This window comes from Pelodiscus sinensis, chromosome 1, assembly GCF_049634645.1.
Source record: "Pelodiscus sinensis isolate JC-2024 chromosome 1, ASM4963464v1, whole genome shotgun sequence".
Taxonomy (NCBI): Eukaryota; Metazoa; Chordata; order Testudines; family Trionychidae; genus Pelodiscus; species Pelodiscus sinensis.
The window spans coordinates 56,621,070-56,643,797 of NC_134711.1; positions in this window are offsets into that span (position 1 = coordinate 56,621,070).

Consider the following 22,728-nt stretch of genomic DNA (forward strand, 5'->3'; position numbering starts at 1 on the left):
GCATTTCCCTATTGCGATTTCAAAAATTACCATGCCCCTTCCGGAAAAGGGGCCAATGTAGACGTAGCCGAAGAGTGGAAAAAGGATACAGAGGAAGCAAGAGGAATTAGGGAAGAAAAGTGACCCATACAAGGGATACGAAGAAATCCAGATTAAAGTGTGTTTGCAGTTGACGTCCATAGAACTGGGAATCTCCCTTCACCAGCCAGGTGTGAGAGGCATGCATGGAATGTAAGTACTTTCTCCTCACTCCCTGATAGTCCAGGGAATGGGATGAAAAGCTGTGTCCCGGTATGCGCAGCTGCTGCTCCCTGCTCTCCCCTCCCCTCACTGCAAGAGAATACAAACATGCCTATCCCATTAGTAACACTGGGACTTTAGTGTTAAATCCCTCACTACCTCTTTATTTTACCATTGAATTAGTCATTCCTTCTATGGAAAAACCTGCCATGTCTCAGATGCACAGCCCTCATACAGCTCCTTGTGGCTGGGCAATCCTTAGGCTTTTGTATTTGGGTTCCATGTGCATTACCAGAGGTCAAACACTGCCTTTGGATGGGCTTTCTAGGGGCACAGAGCTAATCTATCCAGCACCTGTTGCTGAGCTGTGAGACCCTACACTCCAAATGCCTTAACCATGAAACTACGGCTGGCCCTTCAGAATCTCCTTCTACTCCAGCCCCACAGCATAAGTGTACTTCCTTCAGAACTGCAACCATGTAGTGTTCTGAGTATACAGTTTGGCTCTGCGTGGCTATATGACAGCAAAAGAAAACATGCACATAGACCAACTCCCTATAGGATTAAACAAATTAGTCAGAAAGACACACAGCTACCCAAATAACAACTATACCCTCCTTAGCGGAATCCTCTGAGGAGCTCAGGATCTTCTTCTCTTGCACATGGCTTTTCTTGTGAATCATGGACTCTCTCACTGTCACATCTGTAGTTAGTGTCCTTCTACTCTCCTGTCCAAGCTTTCTCGGTCTCACTCTGAGTCCCTTGCATTTATATGTCCCACCAACATCATTGTTCTGCTTTTCGGGTTATTCCACTTCTCTAAACCCCTGCAAAAAATGTAACTGAATTGCTTTGACTAGGCTTCAGTAAATCCATTGTTCCAATGGGCTCCCCTGAGCATTAAAGTCCTAACAGTCCACCATTTCACCTAGTCTGGGAGGGACGTTCTGCAGCCCTGATAACAGATGGCTGATTCCACATCCACACTGAGGCATGTCATGACCCATCAAATTCATAATAAGTTCAAAATAGCAACCAGAATTTATGAAAGTCTGTATTTGGACAGAAGTGGAAATGGAAATAGGATACTGGGTAAGGTTAAAAGGTCTGAAAAACAAGGGTGACATCATGGTAGGAATCTATGATAGACCACCTAACCAGTAAGATGAAGCAAATGAGGCTTTTTTTAAACAACTAACAAAATCATTGAAAGCACAAGAATTGGTGGTGATGAGGGACTTCAACTACCCTGACATCTGTTGGGAAACTAACACATCAGGGCACAGATTATTCAGCAAGTTCTTGGAATATATTGAAGATAATATTTTATTTCAGAAGGTGGAGAAAGCTACTACTGAGGGAGGCTGGTCTAGATATGATTGCGGGCGGGGGGAACTGGTTGAGAATTTGAAAGTGGAAGGCAGCTTGGATGAAAGAGATCATGAAATGACAGAGTTCATAATTCTAAGGATTTATGCATTACAAATTAAGCACTGGTCACCAAGTGAACTGTAGTCACTAAGCAAGGGGGGTTGAATGGCAGATAACAGAAGGGACAGGGACTGTGCTTGATGGTATGGGCTCTGCCTGAAAGTCAAAGGTACTATTTGACATTTCCCTCTTCTCATAAAAAAGCTTTTCCATGCTCCCAATCACTTTTGTTGTCCTTCTTTGTACCCTTTTCAACTCCATTGTTTCTTTTTTGAGATGGACGGCACACAGTATTCAAGATGTGGGCATATCATGGATTTAGATAATAAAAGTGGAGGAACTTAGTTTGCCATAGCAATCCGCAAATCCAATGCTTGTAAACTATGTTCAAAAGTTACAAACAAAACACCAGTCATCTGGACTGCATTGACATGCAGAAAGCCTTATAAGCCTTATAAGGCTTTCATTGTCAAAGCCAATTTTAGAAGTATTTAGAAGTATTTCACAAGGCTGTTAAAAATGCTGGAGACACAGTTTATTCAAACAAACATGAAAGTCACATCATACTTTCTCTTTAAGCAAGAGACACCACACACTACAAACTAGAATTCTCACTTGTTAATTGTGAAGTTGGATACTGGTTCCAACTAAGACCACAAATGCTCACTATCTTTCTGCAAAATAGTGATAGAAATGTAGCCATGTTAGTCTGGTGTAGCTAAAACAAAATACAGGACTATGTAGTACTTTCAAGACTAACAAGATGGTTTATTAGATGATGAGCTTTTGTGGGCCAGACCCACTTCCTCAGATCAAGTAGTGGAAGAAAATAGTCACAACCATATATACCAAAGCATACAATTTAAAAAAATGAACACATATGAAAAGGACAAATTTCAGAACAGAAGGGGAATGCGGGGGTGGGAGGGAGGTAAATGTCTGTGAGCTAATGGTATTAGAGGTGATAATTGGGGAGGCTATCTTTGTAATGGGTAAGATAGCCAGAGTCTTTGTTGAGACCCACGCGTAGAGTGTCGAATTTTAGCATGAATGACAGTTCAGAGGATTCACTTTCAAATGCAGATTTAAAAGGCTTCTGAAGCAGGATGCGGGTAATTAAGTCATTGAGACAATGTCCTTTCTGGTTGAAATGGCAAGAAACTGTTTTTTCTTTGTGATCCTGTCTAATATCTGTTTTGTGGGCATTGATCCTTTGACGAAGTGTCTGCGACGTTTGTCCAATGTACAAAGAAGGGTATGTCTACACTACCCCCCTAGTTCGAACTAGGGGGGGGGTAATGTAGTCATATGGAGTTGCAAATGAAGCCCGGGATTTGAATTTCCCGGGCTTCATTTGCATAAAGCCGGCCGGCGCCATTTTTAAATGCCGGCTAGTTCGGACCCCATGCCGCGCGCCTACACGTGGCACGGACTAGCTAGTTCGGATTAGTGTAGCCGCGCGGCACGGGGTCTGAACTAGCCGGCATTTAAAAATGGCGCCGGCCGGCTTTATGCAAATGAAGCCCAGGAAATTCAGATCCCGGGCTTCATTTGCAACTCCGTATGACTACATTACCCCCCCTAGTTCGAACTAGGGGGGTAGTGTAGACATACCCGCAGACATTCCCTTATTTTAAGAGGGATAAGGGATCTTTCAGAAAAGGCTTTATTTTCCGAAAGATCCACATCTAGAATGGCGCTTTTTTCTGGCAAAGCTCCATGCCAAAAAAAAGTGGCAGCCATTTTAATGCTAATGAAGCGGGGGAGATTTAAACCCCCGCTTCATTAGCAATTGCGATACATCTAATTTGCATCCCTTTTACGAAAAAGGGATGCAATCTAGACGTAGCCTATGTTATTGCCACCTTTCTCTCTGCCCTGCTGCTAGAGATGGTGCTGCCTTCTGAACTAGATGGCCACAGAAGAATGACCTCTGGTCACATGCCCAGCTCAGATGGCATCGCCACTGCCAGCAGCAGCACAGAAGGAAAGGTGGCATGGTATGGTATTGCCACCCTTCCTTCTGCACTGCTGCTGGTGGTGGCACTGCTTTTGGATCTGGGCGGCAGCAGAGCAGTGGCCACTGGCAAGTCACCCAGCTCAGAAATCAGTGCTGCTACTAGCTATAGCACAGAAGAAAGGTTGGAATGACATGGTATTGCCTCTCTCCTTCTGCACTGCTGGTGGTGGTGGGTGGCCAGACAGTGGATGTCACAGGCAAGGCACCTACCTGAGAAGGCAGTGCCACCGCCAGCAGCAGCACAAAAGGAAGGATGTCACTGAATGATATTGCCACTCTTCCTTTTGTGCCATTGCTGGCTGGACCTTTCAAGCTGGGCAGGTGAAAAGGCAGCACAACCTCTAGCAATGTGGAAAAGGAAGGGTGGCATAATGTGGTCTTGCCTCACTTTTTTCTGGTGGCAGCACTGCCTTCTCGACATGTGTCCAGCCTGGATGGCAGCCCCACCACAAGAAGCAGCACTGAAGGAAGAGTGGAATGGCTTGCAACTGCCACCCTTCCTTGTGTGCTACTGCTGGGGGAGCACTGCTTTCCACGCTGCAAAGCCATAGAGTGGCAGCTGCTGGCAGTACACTCAGTTCAGAAGTCAACTCTACCACCAGCAGTAGCACCCAAGGAAGGGTGGTATGGTATGTTATTGCCACCTTTTCGTCTGTGCTGCTGCCTTCAGAACTAGGTGGCTGAAGATTAAAGGACTTTGGTGAAGTCCCAGCAGCAACACAGAAGGGAAGGTGGCATGGTATGGCATTGCCATCCTTCCATCTGCTCTGCTGCTGGACGTGGCTCTGCCTTTGGATCTGGGTGGTAGCAAAGCAGTGGCAGGTCACCCAGCTTAGAAGTCAGAGCCACCACTAGCAACAGCACAGAAGGAAGGGTGGCATGTAATGGCATTGCTGTACTTCCTTCTGCACCACTGCTGGTGACAGTTCTATCTTCTAATTTGGCCAGCTGCAAAAGGCAATGCCACCACCTGCGGCAGTACATAAGAAAGGGTGGCATAACATGGTATTGCTTCTTTTTCTTCACTGCTACTGAGGTGGTAGTACTGAGGTGGTAGGCTGAAGGGTGGTGGCAACTGGTCAGATGCCCACCCTGGGTGACAACCCCACTGCCAGCAGCAGTGCAAAAGGAAGGGAGATATGGTATCATGTTCCTTCTATGCTGCTGCTGGCAGCACCTCTAACTTGTAAGCGGGGCTGCAAGTGAGGGTGGGTACCAAGAGCAGAAGCAGCCTGACACCAACAGCAGAACAGAAGGGAAAGTAGAATTTCCACCCTTCATTCTGTGCCACTGCTGGGGGCAGCACTGCTTTCCAAGCTGAGCAGCTAGGGAGTGGTGGTTGCTGGCAGGACACTCAGCTCAGAAGTCAGTATCTCCACCAGCAGCAATGCAGAAAGAGGAGTGGCATGCTATGGTATTTTTACCTTTTTTTTTCTGTGTTGCTGCTAATGGTGGAGCTACCTTCTGAGCTGGGTGGCTGCAGGACCGTGACCTGTGGCACAATGCCCAGCTCAGATGGCACCACTGCAGCCAGCAGCAGTGCAGAGGGAAGGTTGGTTTGGTATGTTACTCTGGGCTGTCTTCTGAGCTAGATAGCCATAGAGCAATGGCCTATGGCAAGGTGCCCAGCTCGGATTGCAGCACTGCTGCCAGCAGCAGCAGAGAAGGAAGGATGATGTAGCGTGGTATTGCCACCCTTCCTTCCCTGCTGCTGCTAGTGGCATCTCTACCTTCCAGGTTGGGTGGCCAGAGAGATCAGGAAATCAGTGCCATCCGCAGCTTTGAAATCAGTGCCATCCACAGCGTAGAAGGAGTATAGCAAGCTATAGTATCTCTTCTGAGCCCTTGCTGGCAGTGGCAATGCTCGCCAGACTGAGCAGTTGAGAGCAGCTGCCATTCCACCCACCATGCTCTGAAAGCAAAGAAAAGTTATGGACATTTTTTTCATATTTCCAAAGTCCACCTGGACAGAGACCTGAGGACTAAAGTGGAGGTCATGGATGAGAAAATCAAACATATGGTGACCTTACGAGTGACCCTTCTGCACTTGCCTTGCCACTCCCTTTTGGTGATAGGATCTCCAGTGTGAGAAATGCTGCACTAGGGGATTCCTTAAAATCCCAAGGTCCAACACAGCCAGTAGTTCTTGGCAGACCTTGTCCCACAACTTCCATGGAAGTGGTTGTAGAGTCTCAGGGGAGTTTTTCATATTTCAAAGATCTGTCTGGATGGAGACTGGAGGAACAAAAAGGAGGTCATGTCCAGAAAACCCAAATGCATGGCATGCCTCTCAAACCTCAGCATCCCATGCATTAAGTGGCCATATACTTGTTTGTATATAAAGAAACCTGTTACTTACTAAGGAACAAAAATATTGTGTCTACCTGCCACTTTCTTCAGCCAGAATTTATAGAACCTTCTATTAATTATGTAGTCTCCTGCTGGCTGATGCGGCCACCTTAATTTCCTGGAACAGTGAAAATTAATCTTAGCCTTGGAGAGATGCTACATTGATGCTAAATTCTTCATCCTGGGAGCAACCTCAGGCATAGCAACAGCAGGAGCCAAATAAAAAAATCATGAGACTGCCTTCAAATAATGAGATTAGAGAGAAATAACAAATGAGATTAGAGAGAATTAAACAAATAAACAAATGATTCTATGTATGTGTCTTTGCTTTCTCAGCCTTGAGGACACACTCCAGTCATGTTTTCAGCCTTTTCTCTGCAAACCTGAGGACTTGAAACACTTCTTCAATGAAATCCGAAGGTGTGTCTATGTTGACATAGTTGTGCCAGTATAACTCCCTAGCTTACATGCAGCTCCTACACGCAGAAGGAAGCTTATGTTGGCACAACACTACGACCTCCCAAACAAAGCCCTCTCATGCTTCAAGGTTGGGCAGTCATGCCTAGTAGTCAGAGCAGTGACAGTCAGAGACCAGGATTTACAGCCATGGGTCAGAGCTGGGATCAAGGATCCAAGAGCAGCCAAGACACAGACATTAAGGGCAAACGGGACCACCCTGATCATCTGGTCTGACCGCCAGCACTTTGGGGGCCACAGAACCTCATCCATCCACTCCTGTCATAGACCTACCACCACTGACTGAGTTATTGAAGTCTTCAAATCATGTTTTAAAGATGTCAGGTTATGGTGAATTCACCATTTGCTCTAATCAAACCCAGCCAGTGATCTATGCTCCATGCTGAAGAGGAAAGGTGACCTTTCCCTTCACCCCATCTCCAAGGACTCTGCAAATTTGAACCATGGGAAATTTCTTCCCATCTCCAAAAATGGTCTTGGTTAGATAATTCTGTATTTAACTATCAGTTTGCACCTGTTTTGCTATCAGCTACAGAGGTGTGGCTCGTATGTCATTAATGGAATTTTGTGGGCATATCTGAGGGCATATGATCGGTATTGGACTGAACATATATAAGGATTTACTCTGGTAAGACCTTTTAGCCTGTAGTGCATGTGAAGTATTGGATGAAGAGCTGGGTTTTAGATAGTCGGCCTTTATTTTTGTGGCTGCCAATTGTAGACACAGATACCCACAGGCACAAATTTTGCTCCAACTACTGTCATTTCATTTGATGATACAATTAGGTACCTACATGTCCAAATTACCTAAATTATGGGTGCAAAAAAGGAGGTTTAGTGAGGGACATACTGAATATTTGTTCTAACGTGTCTGAAAGATACTTTGGATCGTTAACTGAATCTTGGTTGGGCTGACTGCATGGTGCCAGTCCATGCACCGAAAGCAGTTTTCCATGCATGCAATTGCAGCTGTTGCTGCAGGGGTGAATGCTACATGGTCTTGGAGATAATCTTAGATGTCCACTATGAAAAAGTTTGAGAACTTCTGATTTAAAGCTTTGTTTTTGTTAGGATTGCAAAAGGTCCAAGGAGTAGAGGCCAATCTTGGCTTTATTTTTAAAAGTCCTCTCTGAGTGTTTGTCCAACTGCCCTTTAATTTCATCTTCCTGGCAGAAATTCCACACACAGCTGACACTATAGAATGGAAGAGCAGTCCAAAACAGCAAAGTCTGCATTTTGTACTACTGCTTAACACCAGAGGGAATATCTGATATCCCCCTATTTTCTAGTTTATGGAGTCTCAGGAGGACTGAGATTGTATCCAGGCCAGCAGCTCATGTTTAAGACTTCATATCCCCATCCCTCCCCATCAATGGAGGTGACCCCTTGATAGGCCTTCTGTAGGCATCTGCACAGGCAGGGCTCCCTCTGCAGCACCATATGTTTCCTCAGCCCTCCAATTGTCACTGCCAGCAAAGAGAGAGAATCCCTGTTTCCTAGAAGTGTGTTTTCAGGCTTGCAAAGGCGGGTGGATTTAGTTCCAAGAGAGGAATGACATTTTCTATAAAACATGGTTAAAACTGAGTGGCTTACACAGCAGCTAAACGTACAAGAGATAAATCCTCCCATTACTGATCTGCTTTCATACATGTGCACATTTGCATGTGGCCAGATTCACCAGATGAAGATTATCTACTAGAGGAAAAAAATCTGTAACCTGTTTACAGCTAAAAATACTTGGTTTATATAATAGTAGTATTTATGTTGATGTAAAAATCAAAATAACATCAGCAAAAGTAATTCATTTTAAACAGAGAACACCCCATCCACACAAACATAAAATAAATAAAAAAATCCCACACGGATATTACTAGCTACCTCCTGTGCTAGTTAATATTACAGTTTTGGAATATGAGGAGAAAGATGGTCAATCTACAATGCCATCATCCATTACGATGCACAACAGAGTGTCCCCATTTTAAGAAAAAATATTCATGCCTATGTTTATGTATCATTAATATGTAACATCTTATATACTTCATAAATGAGTTTATTTCTATAGGCTAAGAGCATTAAGATGTCAGGGAGTCAGTATCAATTTGTGGTATAGCTCATCTGAAGAACAAAGGGTCATCAGATGCTCAAATACCATCACACTGATTAATGCAGTATAAATACATAGATTAGATAGAGGAGGACTAAATGAAATACTGTTGCTCTCTGAGAGGGCATTCATATTTGCTTGGTGAAAAGTCTTTCCATTCAGTGATAGATTTGAAAGTAGCCCTTCTTCTACAAAATAAATTCAAGCCCCAGTTACAAAGGGAGACAGCTGAACTGGAATTCATTTGCAAATTCAACACTATCAGTTTTGGACTGAATAAGGATCTCAACTGATTAACGTATTACTAAGGCAATTTCCCCTCTTTAGATACTCACATCTCCAGACCAAATGCTGTGAATGTCCCACTTCCAGTCTGACTTGATTAGCTTCATTAACACAATCAACTTCTTCCTTTTATATACTCCTGTTTCTGTAACTTCCACTCCAATTCATCGGATGAAATGGATTGTACCCACAAAAGCTTATGTCTTCATAAATCTGTTAGTCTCTATGGCAAGGGTGGGCAATCATTCCAATTAATTTTTAATTAATTTTAATTAATTTTGAGATTGAAAAGTGGTCAAGGGCATATTCTTCCATATTAATGGAGGAGTTGAAGGGCCTGGGATGGAGGCTGGGTGCAGAAGGAAGCTTGGAGTAAGGGACTGGGGTGCAGGAGAGGGTGTTGTTTCGGGAGTGGGGAGTTTGGGTGAAGGAGGCACTTGTGACTAGGGTGCAGGGGTTTGGTTTCTGATCTTAGACAACAGGGGGAAGGGAACTAGGATGCAGGAGGAGGTGGAGGGGTTTGAGCTGTGTCCTAAAGCAGGAGGGGGTTGTGAGTTGGGGCAGGGGACGGGGGTGCAGGAGGGGGTACAGGGGTCTGGGTTGAGACCTGGGTAGGGATTGAGGTGCAGGATCTGGGAGGGGATATGGATGAGAATTTGGCCAGCTTTGTTGCTAGACACGTGATAAGGATTTTTACCATGAACCAAGTTGAATTTGTTAAGTTTCAGTCATTAGAAAGCATTTTATCTTTGTTTCTTTTGTAATCATTTCAGATTTGAATACCTTGTACTTGTACTAACTTAAAATTTCTCTCTTTGTAGTTAAATAAATTTGTTCTGTTATTTAATCAACACAAATATGGTGTTTTGGTTTAACAGAATTGTTTGGTTAAATTCCAGTTAAAAAGCAAGCTGTTGAATACTGACCCCCTCAGAAGGATGACAGACTTCTAATATCTAAACTGGCTAGGACAGAGTGGGGCAGTACAGAAGACATGCTTTTGGGAAAATTCAGGATTGGGAGCATGTTGGGATCACCTTTGCATTTGGTAACCAATGCTGGTGGAATACAGCATGACTAAAGTGTTGCTGGCTGGCTGCAGCTATATGTTGACACTCAGAGTGCAGGCTTCATGCTGTTTCCCTGTTTGTTAGAGGAAATTGTTGGGAGCTTCAGCAGTGGAACATTATGAGGCACCCCAGGATGCAGGGTAGATAGTAATAAAACCCCTCCATAATCTGGCTTGCACCTTGGAAAGTGATAAGTGTTAAGTAACTTGTACTTAAGACCAGCCTTGTTTCTGCATGTGGATGCTGAATGTCTGTGTTCAGCAAAAGGGACGTACTCCTAAGTTCCTAGCGTAAGTCCTCATGGTTACTCCTGTGTGTTATGAAATTTGCAAGACTCCAGTTCCCAGCCACGAAACAAAACTAATTATTATCTCTAGAACGTGACCTCAGCTTCCCTGGAATGAAAATTCATTACACAATATTCTTTAAAAATGAAGAGCCAGAAATCTGGTCTCAGCAAGTTGTACTCACCATGGAAACTGAATGGACAGGGGGCATCCATGCTTCTATGCCACCTTTCCACTCCCCCAATCCTAGCGGCATCCTAAAACCATTTTGGCCATCACCGAAAATCAGAGTAGCATCAGTGCTGCTCTAATTCACAGGTTATCACCCAACGAAATCTGAAACATGTCCTTCTGACCCCTATAACACACACACAGAGCCACAGTATGTTGCCTACATTGAGGTGGTGTTGGAGAGGTTGTGGAGTGAGCAGCACAGATCCAGTAACACCAGCTTCTACTCATAGATATTCCTGAACTGGAGGATTCCAGAGGTGACTGTTGAGCCAGCTTTCTACCCCCTTTGAAAGGACACAAAAGGAATGGGGGTCTAGGATATGGCCCACAATCTATAGCACTGTAAAAATGTCAATAATGCATAGATTCATCACCTATTTCTATTTTGAAAGTATAAATTATGCTTATTATTGTCAGACTCTAGCCTATAGTAGCTGGCATTTTCTCTTCTCTGGAAATTATTTATAGTTAGAAATTAACAGCCAGATTTTCTGAAGTACTCAGCTCCCAGCAGCTCCGATTGTTCACAATAACAGGTGTTGTGTTCTGAATGCTTGGAAAGTCTGGCTAGAACATTACAAATCTTCCAATGCCCCTTAACATCAATATTTGTCAGTTGATCTGTTCATATCAATGGGATGATTTAGGTTTTGTTGTTGTTATTTCTTGCTAACGTGTAATTATTTTTTAAGGTACGTTGATTTCAACTTTTCATTGGTGTGGATCTGAGTTGTGTTTTAATCAATCATTTTTATTGTTACTGCTCTAGTACTTTCCTCGTTTTTTCTTGATGTGGAAACAAATGTTTCATTAACATTCTTGGATGTTATGCCCCTAAGTATCTTCTGTTCCCTTACTAATTAAAAAAAAACTCTCGTTGTCAGTCTACTGCATGCCACAGAGATCCAAACCACTACTTCTGGATGAGATTTTTAAATACCTCACTCTAAGCTTGCAAGGTTAATGCTGGGCTTTCCTTCAGCGGAAAATGGTGTCCTCATTTTGCATCCGGGTTCTGATTTCGCACTTTCTCTTTTCCAGCTCCATTACTAGTGTGTGAGAAGGAGGCATGCAATATGGTACCATATGGAAAAACTAATGTCTTATAAACCAACTTTCTAAATACCAGTGCTCCCAGGTTGATACAATAATTACTTCAGTGACATTACAATTACAAGTGCCAATTTAGGATAAAAGCAAGGTCTTAACAAAGCTTTTAGCCTTCATTTCTGTGACATTTCTTATAATCCATGGCAAAGGAAACTTCCCTTTTTGCAATTTACTATACATCTTATAAAAATACTCCTGTATATTAAAAAAAACCAATGTATGATTACTGTAATTTCTGAACTATTACCGTGATATACAGCATTATATTGTTGGGTTATTATCATGGACCTATGTTCACCATGGCAAGGAACCTTTGATTCTGTGATACTCCATTAAGTGAATAATACTGTCAGAAGAAACATTCCTTGTTTAGTTAATTTAATAGTAAATTAGCTGTATTGTATTCCTGCATTTCCAGTGTGCTGCAACAAGGCACTGAAAATGGGTAAGTGCAGCACAGAAAGTATCAGAAGAGACACGGGCAGTTTTGTCAGCTGTGTAGAGGGCATATGTCTGTTGGCACCCGGGCAGTATGGAATTGTGGGCTAAACATGTTATCAGGATGGTCATGCTACAATGATCAACAATTAAGTGAATAACAATGTTTACATTTAAATGATGATGATTTGGGACACCCTGTTGAGATCAAGGAGGATGTTTTAATTTCTCAGAGCTATCATTTCAGGCAGATGGAAGACAGAACTGTGTCAGTTTGGAGGGCTGGCAAAACCAGGAGTGCTAGCAATGCAACTGTCAAAAATACGGGCTTTGAATATATTGTGGCAATAAGTTAATTCTTTGGCAAATTCTGCACTTGTAAAATCGCACAGTCCATAAAGTCATATGAAGAATGGGCTACATCACACTTTCCTCTGATAAAGCTGGTATGAGAGGAACAGATAGCCCCAAAGACTTCCAACAGGGGGGCAAAAGGACCAGTTGCCCTGGGGACTGGCAATTCAAGAGGGCCAGGGGCTCCTGGATGCTGCTGTTGCTATGGCAGCGGTGGTTGTGGCCAGAGACCCAGACCCCTTAAATTGCTGTGAAATGCCACACGGCACACTCCAGGAGGCTCTCAGGGCTGGCTGGGGGGTTGGGAGGTCATTGCGGTGCACTCTGGGCAGCACTGAGGACTAGCTGTCCCCAGACCTGCCCCTTCCACCTGAGGCTCCATCTCTTCCAAGAGCATGGAGCCACCTTTCCCAGGGGCCCTGCAAGTCTGTCAGCCACACTGAATAGCTCAGAAGTGTCTGGGAGGAGAAGCTCAGCTTTCCTGGTTTAAATCTTGTCTATATGACAGTGTTCTACCGTTGATCCAGAAACTGACTTAATCGACTTACCATAAAATGTGTAATATTGAGTTAGCTGTCCAAATAAGGGCAATATAGTTAAATCATTGCAAATTTCTTGATTAAACAAGCCTAAGGCTCCTCTAAGGGAAGGAATTGGAGGGATAGAAGAGAATGAAGTCAGGTCACCATACCTCCTCTGCTTTGGCTACACTTTGCTTCTTGGCTTCCCCCTGTCACTACAGGCACCCCATCACAGGAAATTTAGTACCTTTAGTTTTCTCCTGTCCCAGTGAGCCTTCTCTGAGGGAACAGGAGCAAGCACAGAACAGGGCATAAGACTCAACTGATTCCAGTGGATCTGCAATGTATAAAGAGTCAAGAAAAGACAGTCGAGTTTGGCACTGTGTGGCTTCAATAAAAATCCTCAAATATGCATAAAACAGCATTTTGGAGGGCTCTTGGGAATGATTCCCAGCACCTGGAGTGGAAAACTTGGGCTGTATTCCCTGCCGAGTTGTGAATTTGTGTAACAAATTCATACATAGGTATGTATCAGAGTGAGGGCTCATGATGCAGTGATATAAATATTGCCTGCCCAACAAGAAAGCAGGTCAGGCATATATACCCTTGAAATTTCATTCATGGCAATGTTTGGTCATCATGTACATCAGCTTTCTGCAGTCAAAGTGAGGGCCGTGCTATTGATTTACAGCCCACTCCACTGTTCAGTTAAGTGCTGCCCTTCACATCAAGCCCAAGAAGTTTTTTAAATACTGAGGAGATAGGATGAAACAGTATTTTTTAAATACTATATTGGGAGACAGGCTGAGACAGAAAGAGGCAAAATCACTTTTAAACTTTTGCTTCCCCCCAAGGATTTTAGCTGAGCAGAAGACACATTCCTCCCAGACCACTCAGCAGGCTTCTCAGTCTTCTTTCTTGCTGCATGTGGAACATTTGCCAGCAGCATTTTGTACTGTGTCTGTCATTTCCTGCACAGCACGGCAATTGGGAAAACTCCGGGTAAATTGTGGGACAACAGTGAAAGAGAGACAGGTCATAAAAGTCAGAAAATAGATCTCTTGCTGACTACTAATCCATGTAAATCCAAATCTGGGCTTATCTCTTCAGCTGATAAAATGCACTTTTAAAATTGGGACCTGAAAGGGCATCTCAAAGAAACAAAGAGAATGTGTATTAAATCCCAGATTTCAGAATGCCTGTCTATTTTTGACATGTTTTAAAACACATTCTGAAATTGAACACTGAGAGTTGGGATGTGGTTTGAGAGACTAATGCCAGCACTGGTGGCAAGATGTTTAGTGGACTGCCAGTACTGAACACACTGTTTACACTTGTTTTGGGACTGGTAGCTGTGATATTTAATAAAGAGCCAAAATATTCCAAATTATGAATAAATTCTCCCAGTAATGAGTAATAAATTGGGTAACAATAAATAAACAAAATGATCAGCTACAGAGCCTTTAGGCACCCATCTGGTACATAAAGAAAGAGATTGATAACATTCATTAAATGTGTGATATTGGCACCAGTTACAAAAAGAACCCACAGTATATGAGGGTTCTTTTACACATTGAAAAAGAAAGTAGGGACCAAATGCAAAGAACTGAATTAAAACAGCAGCAAAAAGACTACCCTTATATAAATCTTATTGTTTTCATTATTAGCCATATTGGTCACTGTAGGCTAGCACTAGTCAGAGGACAGCAATTTCGTTTTGTAACAAACTTTTGAGGTTTTATTCTACTTTGGAATGAAAAAAAAAATCTTTTGAGCATTTTTATGAAATGGAATTGGATCAAAATGTTCATTTTCAGATCAAAAGGCCGGATTTGTGTTTAGTCTCTCTCTCTCTCTCTTTCTCTTTCTCTTTCTCTTTCTCTTTCTCTTTCTCTTTCTCTTTCTCTTTCTCTTTCTCTTTCTCTCTCATCAGAAGTGATCAAACATCCCTGGAACTCAGAAAATTTCCAATCAAATATGTAGTCAAAACTGACATGACTTTGAGAAGTGTTTCAGATTCCAGACGTCAGCATATTCTGATGAAAATTTATTTGGTCAAAAATGTTCTGACCAATGCTGCTATAAGTATATTTTTCTTTATCTGGACTGCAACATAAGAGAGGATGATTTAACTAATTCAAATTTTAGGAATAAGAATTGATGGGCTGTTCTACTGATTCATCCTGACAGCTAGTTTCATCTTTAAGTCAGGATAAAAGTCTAAAGGTAAAGCTACATGCAGCAGCACAGGTGTGGCACTGACTCTGCATCATTGTAATGGTATAATGTAGACACTTCCTACATTGATGAAAGAGGGTTTTCCATCAGTGTGTAGGTAATCTACCTCTACAAGAGGCTATAGCTAGGTCAATGAGAGATTTGTTTTGTCAAGCTAACTGTGTCTATAATGGGTTTAGGCCAAACTTACTACATCACACAAGGCATGAATTTTTTTGCAGCTCTGAGCAATATAGCTTGGTCAACTTCAGGTTTTGGTGTAGTTCAGGCCTGCAAGCTTCTCTGAGGTAAAGAGGAGAAGGAGATGGTACAAGACTCAAAAGAAAACTATCGGGTAAGCCAGCTCACAGCCTGGAGATTTGTTCAAGGGTTCTCTTTATAAGTACAGTCCTGCCTCAGAGTCTTGGTCCTGGGGATGGACTAGATGACCTCCTGAGGCCTCTTCCTACCCTAATCCTCTATGATTCTATGACAAACTAAGAACCATGGTGATTCCATGAAGCTTGAACTATGTCCCATTGTGTGTTTGTGCCATACTGAGAGGGGGCTTGGAATCATATCTGCAAAGGTGCCTCTAGTGCTTGGTTCAACTGCTTGAGAATTTTGAAGGGAAACTTGGCGTTGAATTTTTCATGAGAGTTAACGGTCAAGTTTAAGAATGGGTATTTACTTCTTTAAAAAAAAGCAATGAAAAAAAGCACAAGTTGGTTTGTTAAAAGACCAACTACAAGAATTAGGACTTGATCCGACAGCCATTTTAGTTTTTGGGAGTGTTGCCAGTGATGCCAATGGGAGCAGGAGCTAGCCCTTGATTTCAATGGGATCTGGGTCCTCAGTGAATTATTAAAATGAAATGACAAAGTAAAAATGCCAATAGGCTTCATCAGGAGTTGAAATAAGTAATTCAGAAGCCTGGATAGTGTGAAACAAACACTTTTAAAATAACTAGATTAAGCAAAATACATAATTAAGTTTTGCGCATTTTGTAATAAAGGAAATCGGCTAAATTTCCATGTTGTTTTTATGCTTCATCAGTTGTATCACCGTGGGTTAACCCAGATATCTACTCAGATGTTAAATAAAGTTGATAGCACAGAAGGCTGAGGCTATTTAAATAAGTCATTTGTCAGCCCTTATAAATACATACCACATTGCACTTATCAGAAGAGATTTTCCAAAGGGTGTTTCCAGACCTCCGGATGCTCCTGGTGTTGCTTTGAATATGGGTTCTGCTGCTGATCTGACACTTGTTGGCCTTTTACATCATTTGTTACTATTCCTGTCTTAGACTCTAAGGAAACTACAGGGACAAACACTGGCTTCTCTGAGCCCAGGTGAATTTCCTGCCTCTGCAAATAGAACTGCATCCACAGAAAGTCACGTCACATTATTCAAGGTACAAAGACCAAAGATATATGGGGGAGGATGGGGATGTGGCTTGAATTATGGAACAGAGACAAAGAAAACAGACTGGCAGTTTTTGACAATTGAAGAAATTGTATTCTCTGCTATCACAGTGAAGTCCTTTGTACCCTTTAAAACCTTGTGTTTCCCCTTCTTACTGAAGGAGGAGCGTGTGAACAGAGTGAACGTGCAGCAGGACCTCTGAATTGCCATGACTGGAACCTGGCACCATCCCTGAATAAGCCAAATGGAAGGAGATGCTGAGGGCATGTCATACTTTTAAAATGCAAAAGCTTCTGGCTCAACACTACACAGATCTATTCTAGAATAGTAGGATGCGTACTCCCCACCGTGCCTCAGTTACCCACCGACTGTCTTCATCTAGCCCATCTCAGGGCAAGCTGCAGTCTGTATGGGCCGCTCATCACCAGCACTGGGTGTACCTCTGCTGCCCCTCTTACCTGGGCTGCGTTGCTACCACCCTCCAAGCCCCGGGCCTTGCCCCAGGTCCTATAGCCAGGGAGCACCTTAGCCAGCACTCCGCTAGCCCTTCCTGGCCGCCCCAATACTGTTCTCCCTCCTGGGAGCCTCCTGCTTCCTCTGTTGCCAGCTCTTCACTGCTCTCCCCCCTCTGAATCAAACTGTTCTTTATATAGCCCCCAGCTGGGCTCTCATGAGCCTTAACGGCCTCAGCTGAGTCTTTGCTTTCAGCCCCTGCTCTGGGCCTGAATTTTGCCCTTAAAGGGCCAGTGCAGGGCAGGCGCCCTGTCACATAGAGCATCAAAAATCTATGGAAGGAGGGTGAGGGCTTGGGTAGATTCTATCCTCTCTATTACTACTGTTAATAATATCACACTGCATCACACTCTCCTAAAGCATTTATCCTCACAATGTCACTGTGGGTAGGAAAATATTACTGCCCCTGCTTTACAGCTGGGCAACAGTGACTAATAATGTTCCCAGAATCCAACAGGAAGTCTGTAGTAGAGGTAGGAATTGAACTTCAGTCCACAGATCATCAGAGCACTGCTTTAATCATTGGTAGCCTCCTCTCTCTTTTTGCATCTCATGCTTACACACTCCCCACTGCCCCTTTAAAGATCACGAACCGATGTACAAAGAAGATTAAGTGACTTGTGGATGGTCCCATGGAAAGTCTCTGGCTGAACTGTAAACTGAACCCAAGTCTTTAAATGCTAGTCCAGTGTTTTATCTACCAGAAATACCTTCTAACCCTAGTCAGAATGGATTGACCCTAATGGCAGTGGGCACTAATCTTCAGCTGTAATGCAACAATGACTTTTCAAAAGTATAACAACAAAGGCCTTAGATTTAAGTGGTGCTTTACAGGTCACACCAATGGGTTTACAATCTAGGGGGTCTAATTTTAGACATTAGTGGAAGTTTTTCAAGTTAAGAGATTACAGAGCAGAGCTCTACACGATGGAATCATTTAGTTCACAACTGAACTGGTTGTAGCCAAATCTGAGACGAAACATGAAAGTTGATGGTACTAATTTGAATAACAATGACCAATGGTATTGCTTGGCTTTCATGATTATCATGATGACTCAATGTTTGGTCGGTAAGGGCTCATTTGTGGAGCCCTTACTCAGACTGGCGAGCACTGACTCAGAAGATTAGATCTATGGATCTCCACGGGAATAAAAAGTTTGCAGGTTCAGGGATCACCAGTGTGATTAAATGCTCCCCAACACGCAAAAGGGTTCTACATGTAGCTCCTAAAAAACTGGGTTTATTTTCAAAAAGTATTTTAGAAAACTGGGACCAGCATATAAACCTGGAACAACCCCACTGCTGTCAAAAGATTTAGGGTAAAACCCCTGGCTCAGTTCAAGTTAATGGAAAAGTTCCCATTGACATCAACAGTGTCAGGATTTCATCTTTTCATAGTTGACTCAGATAAAAGTGTGGCCCACTGGGAATACAGCTAAAAGAATGGCCGATTTTATACTATTCTATCTGACAAAACATCAAGCTTTCAATGATTTGAGACTCCTGACATTAGGATTGAGAGTCTCCTCTCACGCTAGTTAAAATCAAGATGGAAGTCAACAGCATGGAGAGTCATGCCTTGTGTGATTAAGGGATTGATTCTGTAAGAGGCAGAGCAGTTCTCTGGAAGTGCTCATCATCTCTTAAGGAGAGCAATGGAAGTTGAGAGAGCTCAGATGCTCAGAAATTCATAGCACTGAGCCCTAAGTGAGCAACTTTCTGTTGATTTGATAGAGCTATAAATGGTAGCTTCCAAATTACCTGCATTTCTGTATCTATATGCGCTCTGACATTATTCAGCCTTTTAACTTGGCTGATTAGCAGGCTCCAAATCAATCTCTGCCCAGGAAAAAAAAAATTCCCCAGAAAGTGTTTAGGGGAACAAAGAGCACTTGCACTTTCAAAAGTGCTCAGGAAACTATTTTCTATCTTTTTCAGAAAAGTATTCAGCTGCTTTACGTTTCTGAGGTAATGGCATTTCAAGAAGGCCATGAATATTTAAATACATTTCCTGTGTTGCCATTGCCAAATGTAAAACGAATTCCTACAAATTAAATTTCTATTATTGTTGCATTTTCTATTCAAAACATTGACTAACATGAAGCCTAGAACAAGATCCTCATCCATTTCTGGGGTTAGAAGGTGCTAAAGGAATGCAAACAATAAATAGCAAAGAGAATTAGATTAGGGTTTAAGTTGTTTTTTTTAAGTGACATCCATCAGATGTGATACGGTACTAGAGATTTTAACTGAGCATACTGAAATCTCTTCTTCACTTTTTTGTCTACCTCTTTTAACAGTTCCAGGACAGAAGTATTGCCTGCTATGTACTTTTTGTCAAAGCTCTAGTCTATATTATCACACCAACTTTCCCTGGTCTTCTTTGAATTCAATGAGACTAGCCATATGAGAAAGTGCTTTTCATGGTGAGTGAAGGTTTCCCATTTGAGCTCTCCTGAGAAACTAATGAGGTCAGAAACAATGTCAGAACACAACCATAGGATTCAACATGGAAACAGTGAAAGATAATACATGGATAGGAGGGGAGGAAGATGGGGTAGGGACTGATCTGAAACTGAGATATTTAGTTGATACAATAGTATTTGGTCAAGGGAGGACAGCAAATCAGCCACACATTTGCAATGTGAGATAATTACAAAGAAGGCCAATTTTGGGCTGTGTACACAGCATCATCATACAACAAAGAGGAAGATAATAACTACTTTATAAATGAATTTCATGAATCTGTACCTATAAAACTGCATAGCACCTTAGGGTATGTCTGCACTACCACCCTAGTTCGAACTAGGGTGGCTAATGTAGGCATTCGAACTTGCAAATGAAGCCCAGAATTGAAATATCCCAGGCTTCATTTGCATGTTCCCAGGTGCTGCCATTTTTAAATGCCCCGTAGTTCGAACTACCTGCCCGCAGCTACACGCGGCACGGACTAGGTAGTTTGAATTAAAGCTCCTAATTCGAACTACCTTTATTCCTCCTGCAAGGAGGTTTAACAGTAGTTTGAATTAGGAGCTTTAATTCGAACTACCTAGTCCGTGTCGCGTGTAACTGCGGGCAGGTAGTTCGAACTACGGGGCATTTAAAAATGGCGGCGCCTGGGAATGTGCAAATGAAGCCCGGGATATTTAAATTCCGGGCTTCATTTGCAAGTTCGAATGCCTACATTAGCCACCCTAGTTCGAACGAGGGTGGCAGTGTAGACATACCCTTAGAGACTAACAAACATATATATATATACTATCATAAGCTTTTTTTCTAAACTTTACTCATCTGAGGAAGTGGGCTCATGATACTATATATTTGTTAGTCTTTAAGGTGCTACAGGACTATTCATTGTTTCTTTAAAGTTACAGACTAACATGGCTACCCCTCTGAGACTGCATTTGGATAAGATATTTCTGAAGTCACGTATGGAACTAATGTTAATATTTCTATGCATCAGAGGGGAAATAATGTAATTGTTGCATTTGGAGACAAAACTGAAGAATTCCACCAGGACTTATCATAAGTTAAAACTTAATGGACAGTAGTTACTCAGTCATATCACAACAGCATAATTAAAGTAAAAGTGATATTTCGTAACCAAAGAACAGCATATTATCCATATTTATCTTTTTCTTTTGCATCGAACTGTCAATTGAATATTCAAGAATTATCTAACATATTCAATGCAATATTTAAATTAAATTTTTCCTAAAGAAGTGTACAAGAGACAAGCAGGTAATAGGAATAAAAAATTCAGTGTAACGATAAAAATTATAAACATTGCAACCTACTACAATAAAGCTTTTGAAAAAGAAGATACTAAACAATTTTGAGGAGGTTCCTTGTGTTTATTTAGCTATCATGTTAAGAAATTACCTCTCTTGATTTTAAAGTAAATATAATGATGGAAACAGTAGCTAGATATAAGGAAAAAAAATAAAATGAAAACAAGAAATGCAGATGTCAGATAATAAATAAGTAACATACTAGCCAGCTTTTCAATAAGCAAGTATTAACTGAAGAACTTGGTGCCATTATGCCTCTGGAGTTGGAGAATTTTCTGGGGAGTTTCAAGAAAGTTGGTTAATTAGTTTTTGAGTTCTAATCAATTAGTAGTTGGCACCAAAAATTCAGATTCAGTGATTTTTCTGGCCTCTTTAGCTTTAAAATTACAGACTGTGAAAAGTCAAATGTTTGTATCTAGTGAGCATTTGGTGGGGTCTCTGGGATTATGTTTTTAGGGCTTTGTTAATTAAGAAAAATATTAGGATTTTACATGGACATTTGAAATTATAAAGTGTTGCTTAAGTGCGGCAAAGTATTGTAGCATTGGCATTGAAAAGCTGATTGTCATACAGCAGTTACTTTCATCATTCTGTTGGTATAAATTACTCAGTAATCTACAAGAAGGCTCAATTATGACACCGACTTACCTGCTATTTCCTACAATGGGCCTCATTTACCACTCCAGGTCGTCCCAGTAATGGTGATAGCTTCCTACACTGATAATAGGGGCTGCCCTGAAGCCACATTCACCCAAGAACAACAAATGTTGAATTTTTCATGCCACCCACTGTACTTAGTTACATGGTACTTATAGAGTTACTTCATTTTCATTTTAACAGGGAACATCTACAGTAACTACTCAGTTTCTGCATTCTAGAAAACAGGTTTTTTTAGGACTACTTCAAATTAAAACACTCCTAAATCATCTATCTCTGTGTGAAGCTCAATTTTTATTTCCTTCAAACTAACAAAACAGAAACTTTCATTATTTTTCTTTAAGTACACATTTTAAAAGGCAAGCAGCTTGAAATCTCTGTTGTAGTATTGAATCACATTGCAGGCAAATAATCAAGCATCTAGTTTCTCTCCTGATGAAGAAAGTCTTATTGTAACAATCAGATTTTACTGCGGAAATGTAATTAGAGACTTACCATTGAATGTGCAGCTTTGAAAGCTGTCATTACTTGTGCATTTACAATGTTATAAATAGTTTGCAAAAATCAGATGGAAAAGAGAGTATGGTAAATGTATTTCCCGTTCATTATTAGCATTCAAGAAGAAAAGTTGACAGTAATGTAAACTCCAGGGACATTGTGACACACAACTGGAGTTTCTTTTTCACAAGCATGGAGTTACCCAAGAAGAATTTTTGTCCTACAGAACATTAGTAGGAACATTGATATTTTAGTTTTATTCTTGTCCCTTGAACTTCCATTAGATCAACTAGGTATATTTCACACAATCAATTTCTTGGGCAGGGAGTTGCTATAATTCATTTATCAATGTTTTATCAGAACAAGAAAGATCTTGATACTTTATACTACTACTGTAGTATTATAACTCAGCTGACTTCAGTGGAGTCACTCCTTTTCTTAAGCAATGTAATTAGAAGCAGAATTAGTGTCTAGATTCTAAAGCAATCTTTTTAAAAAATATTCTTGATACTGGGAATATATAGTGTCCAATGCTCAATACAGACCATCACAAAATTAAAACAGCATGCTGCTGGTGGGGTGAAAGATGGTGATATATATTAACATGATAGAATCAGGCCAGGAAAGTGGTTTTAGGTAGCATCCTTTCACAGGAGGGTTTATGGGTTCCATTCTTGAAAGAGGCAACAAGTGAAAAATGATAA